Below are 5,672 nucleotides of genomic sequence, written 5' to 3' on the forward strand. Positions count from 1 at the left end.
AGAAAAATTCCTTAAAAACTGTAATTCAAACATTCAAATAAATAATTTTTTAAAACTGTAATTCATATCCTCTTAGATATAAAGGAAGGTATTACATCAATGAAGCTAGACTAAAATGCTACTTTTAAGCATCATTTGAGAAGAAGACATATGACAGCAGAATAAAAGAAGTGGAAGATAAAGATGTGAAAAATTCACAGAAATTAGAATTTTTTAATGGGAAATTTTTTAAAAATGATCATTCTTTTTTTTTTTTTTTTTTTTTTTTTTTTTTTTTTTTTTTTTTTTTTTTGCGGTACGCGGGCCTCTCACTGCTGTGGCCTCTCCCGCTGCGGAGCACAGACTCCGGACGCGCAGGCCCAGCGGCCATGGCTCACGGGCCCAGCCGCTCCACGGCATGTGGGATCCTCCCGGACCAGGGCACGAACCCGTGTCCCCTGCATCGGCAGGCGGACTCTGAACCACTGCGCCACCAGGGAAGCCCCTAAAAATGATCATTCTAAAGATATTCAAAAATGTGAAGACATAGGGAAAGAAATTGACTTCCAAAAAGGACAAGAAAAATTGTTAGAACTAAAGGATACACATTTCCCTTTTATGATGCTGTAAGTGGCAGAAAGTCCAATCTCAAACCCAAAAAACACTGGGTGACTGTTCATCATATCTTTACACTGCTTACATTCACAGGGAATACATGGGAATAATAAAATAACAGCACTTACCAAGGGCTTGCTCTATGCCAGGTACTTGTTGTGTTTCCTATTCCCTATATCTCATTTAATCTTCATGGCAATCCTATGAAGTAGGCACTGTTATCTTTCCCACTCGCAGATGAAAAAATTAAGACTCAAAGAAGTAACTTTGGGACCTGTGACTCAACCCAAGACGGTCTGTCCTACTAACTGTTACGTTCTTCTGCATCTTGTCTGTTAACAACTGTGTATATGTACGCGCGTGCACACACACACACACACACACACACACAGATCTTTTTTTTCCCAACTTTTAGTGGGTTTTATTATCATGTTTAAAATCTCCATTTCCCCCAACTCCATGCCACTGTTCCCAGATTCTTTTTTTTTAATTGAAGTATAGTTAATTTGCAATGTTGTGTTAGTTTCAAGTGTACAGCAAAGTGATCCAGTTACACATATCTATCTATCTTTCTTTCTATCTATCTATTCTTTTTCAGATTCTTTTCCATTATAGGTTTTTACAAGACATTGAGTATAGTTCCCCGTGCCATATAGTAGGTCCCTGTTGTTTACCTATTTTATATACAGTAGTGTGTATCTGTTAATCCCAGCACACACACAGATCTTTACCTGTGCCACCCCTTGCTCTCACTACTTGGGTAGTTGCTAACAAGTCTTATTATTTGTTTTTATGGTGGTTATTTTATTTTTCAGAAAGACTTTTAGTCCTTTGTACTACTTCACATTCTCAAGTTTTAACTAAATTGATCATTTTCTGCTTTTCATTTAGGAGAAATGTGAAAAATCGATCAGTCCTTGGGTCTGTTACATCAGCTCATATGGCCTTTTAACCTCCCAGTCAGTCCTTGGAAGTCAAAATCCCCTAGAAAAGAAAAATCTTTTTTGTCCTGTTTGATGAAGTGGGGACCTGCTAAGGAAGGACTTTGCAGGGACGGAGAAAAGTACAAATGCTTGTCCCTCGCATTCTCTGTGAAATGCAAAGACCAGCTTGGAAGCCAGTATTGATGGATCTTGGGAGAGGAGCAAGACCGCCTTTCACCAAGGAACGTTTTATTTGAAATCGCAAAGATAATGTCAACTGTGTCTGTCTTTGGACTTTATTCTAAAGTAAGAGTATATCTTCAGCTGGGCCAAGCCAACCCTCTCCGGATAAAGGCAATGACAGAAACTTTCAAGACATGTTGGCTACTATGAACACTATTATACACCAGCACTGAAAAGCACGGAAAAAGCTCATAAAACCCCTCAAAGGCTACATTGTTACTGCACCGAGGTGGTCTGAATGTGTCTGTTTCCATAGTGTCTCTAATATTCCCCTCCTGCTTGGTAAAGATTCTGCAGAAGCAGTGCCCAAGGGCTAGCAGAGATCATCTCTTCCAACTCTCAAAGGGTGAAAAGAGCAATGAGGAAATTAGCGTTGGCTGCAGGCCAATATGTGCTAGCTGTGTATTGCTGAAGCAGACAATAGAGAGATTAGAAAACAGGGGTTATATCTACCAAAAGGAGAAAAGGCGGGTACAATGATGGGCCAGCTTTCAAGAGGAGGCTGTCCTGTGAAGTACTGAAAACAACTTTTTGGTCACATGAGAACATTATTTTCTTAAGCCCCCAAGTTACAATTATGCTGTTGACTACTTAAGGGATTATTAGAATCTTGGAAATCACCTGTATATCAAACGAAACAAATGGCAACATTCAACAAGGAACAGCAATCATTCAATCATCCCCAAATGCACAACACTCAAGGCAATTTCACTTGAATATTTTTAAATTAATTTTTCTAAATTGCTAAAAAAGTATTTTGCCATTTACCCAGGTTTTCACGTTATCTCATTTTGAACTTTAAGAAAACTTTATGGAGTGGACAGGCCTGCTATTCCTCTCCCCATTTTACAAAGAAGGAAACCAAGGCTCAGGAAAGTTAAGAGATTGGCTCAAGGTCCCACAATTAGTAAGAATAATGGCTAAATTAGTACAGTACTTTAGAAGACACAAAGCACTTTCAGGTACATCATATTCCATGGAACGCGCCTAACAGTCCTGTGAGAATAATGTTACTGATAGGTTCATTTCTCAGAGATAAACTGAGGCTCTGAGGGGTGAGAAGGTTTTCACAGTTGCTAACATTGGTCCATATAAGACCCACATCTCAAATTCCAAATCTCACCCTTTTTCCACTTGAGTTCAAACCCAGCTCTATCAAGTACAAATCCACTGTACCTTCTTCTAAGCCATCTGCCCTTGAAGAAGATGGAGAAATAAATCTGCTTCCTCTTTAACAGGCAGTTGTTGAGCCAGATGTTTTGAGAGGTTTAGCATCCTTGGGTTCTATGTTGACTGTTTCAGCTCAGCTCATGGGATATTGGAGCAATAGTCTACCCAGCAGTCAATTTAAACTGATTTACAAATGGAAGATGCCTGGGAAACTGTAGAAGTCTTAACATGCCCTTATAGAGCACAATATTTGGCATTTTAGATCCAGCTAAGAACATCCATGACTTAAGAACAGCTAAGTGTGTCTTGGAATGCCACCACTAAGACCTGAACCAAACCAACATATTCGAAATGAAGAGGACTAAATAAGGTAGTTTCAAACAACACGATACTCAAGCCGCCATCTACAAAATGCCCAGCTGTCCTGTGTACCCAAGACACTCCTTCTTTAGAGTAATCTAAATTGGGGTCCAGTGTGGGAGACAGTGTATCTACAAACAAAGCCCCAAAGTTATTAGCCTTAACTTGGCATTCTGTCACTTTCCTTATTTTCTCATTCAAAGTTAACCTTATTTTGGCATTGATTTTGGTGTCTAATTTCATTTTTCAAGCAAAATTTAAAGACTGTCATTTCCACACACATGCACCCCATGAGAAACAGCTCTGGTGACAACTTTTTTAATTAAAGTTCCTCATGACCAAACAATAGAGTTTCATTCATCTGAACTGAAAGACCAGGTTGTCAGAAAATCTGTAAACTGTTTCCACAAAGATCCCCAAGTGCTATGAATAGCGCCTCTGTCCAGCTCCCTTCATAGATCTGGCTGGCTTCAGCACAAAACTTGGCTCAGTGGGTTTCATAAAACCAGTCTTGAGCTGCCATACATACCCAGGGGGTTTTGTGTTGACTCTGAAAATACCGTGTATTTGCCGTGTATTTAATCCTTTCATGCAACATGCTCATTCGCTCAGTTTCCACATTCCTGAAATACTAGAAGTTTCTCGGGTGTTCAAGCTCCACTTTGAGACATCAAATTAGCTGATTGCTTTTTAAGTTTTGTACAAAACATTAAGAACTACTCTCCTTTCCACATTCTTACTTTCCTAAACAACGTGAAGGCTGGGTGAGAAGAGAAAAACTTAATATTGGGATGAAAAAGTCCCAAGTGTTTCTGTTTTCGTTTATGGAATTCTTGTGTAACTATGTAAAGAATCTTTGAATTCAATGCCGAATCTCAATGTCAAAGGAAATCTTGGTCCCAAGAGAATTGCTAGGGATTTAAAACAGAAAATAGCTCACATGACATGTGTAGCTGGCATAAGTCTGAGAAGCCAGCTTATTAGGGAAGCTACTCTTTGAATTGCAGCATGAAAGGATGATCTCGTGGCTGCAGACAGTATCTTGACTCAGGGAAGATAGAGCAGGTGCCTATGGTGATTCTCAGATTTTTGCATTTGATTTTTTTTTTTTTTGCAATTAAATGAGAAGTTAGGAGCCTCTTGATTGCTCACGTTTGTTTTTGGTACAGCTGCTCCCAGGAGAAGCGGGATCTTCACCATCTGTGAATCGGCAGTGACTCCCAACTTTACGTCGTAGCATATGTTAGCAGCAGTTTTCTGTTGCTCGTGCACTTGATATGCTCCTTGAAATTCCTACTTAAAACTCACTTCTCCTGTGCTTCCATGTCTGTAAGCCCACCAGCTTGCTCCTGGGTCACTATCATGTGTCTCCATTTAATTTAGCACCTACTACACGCCTGTTCCTCTCTATGGTCTCAACAACCTTCAGGGATAGGTCATTTTTTTAAATTTATGTTGTTGAAGTATAGTTATTTACAATATTGTGTTAATTTCTGCTGCACAGCAAAGTGATTCAGTTTTACATATATATACATTCTTTTTCATATTCTCTTCCATTATGGTTTATCACAGGATTTTTTTTTCTTTCTTTTAAATTTATTTATTTATTTTTGGCTGCGTTGTTGCATGCAGGCTTTCTCTAGTTGTGGCGAGTGGGGGCTACTCTTTGTTGCAGTGCGTGGTCTTCTCATTGCGGTGGCTTCTCTTGCTGCAGAACATGGGCTCTAGGCACGCGGGCTTCAGTAGTTGTGGCTCACAGGCTCTAGAGCGCAGGCTCAGTGGTTGCGGTGCACGGGTTTGGTTGCTCCGCGGCATGTGGGATCTTCCCAGACCAGGGCTCGAACCCATGTCCCCTGCATTGGCAGGCAGATTCTTAACCACTGCACCACCGGGGAAGCCCCTATCACAGGATATTGAACATAGTTCCCTGTGCTATCCAGTAGGACCTTGTTGTTTATACATCCTATATAGAACAGTTTGCATCTGCTAACCCCAAACTCCCAATGCATCCTTCCCCCACCTCTCCTCACCCTTGGCAACCACAAGTCTTTTCTCTGTGAGTCTGTTTCTGTTTCATAGATAGGTTCATTTGTGTCATATTTTAGATTCCACATATAAGTGATATCATATGGCATTTGTCTTTCTCTGTCTGATTTACTTCACTTAGCATGATAATCTCTAGGTCCAACCATGTTGCTGCAAATGGCATTATTTCATTCCTTTCTATGGCTTAGTAGTATTCCATTGTATATATATATACCACATCTTCTTTATCTATTCATCTTTTGATGGATATTTACGTTGTTTCCATGTTTTAGTTATTGTGAATAGTGCTGCTGTGAACATAGGGGTGCATGTATCTTTTTTTTTTTTTTTTTTTTT

The sequence above is a fragment of the Aethalodelphis obliquidens genome, unplaced genomic scaffold (genome assembly GCF_003676395.1).
Source record: "Aethalodelphis obliquidens isolate GAN/ISIS:26980383/991018 unplaced genomic scaffold, ASM367639v1 scaffold16, whole genome shotgun sequence".
Lineage (NCBI taxonomy): Eukaryota > Metazoa > Chordata > Mammalia > Artiodactyla > Delphinidae > Aethalodelphis > Aethalodelphis obliquidens.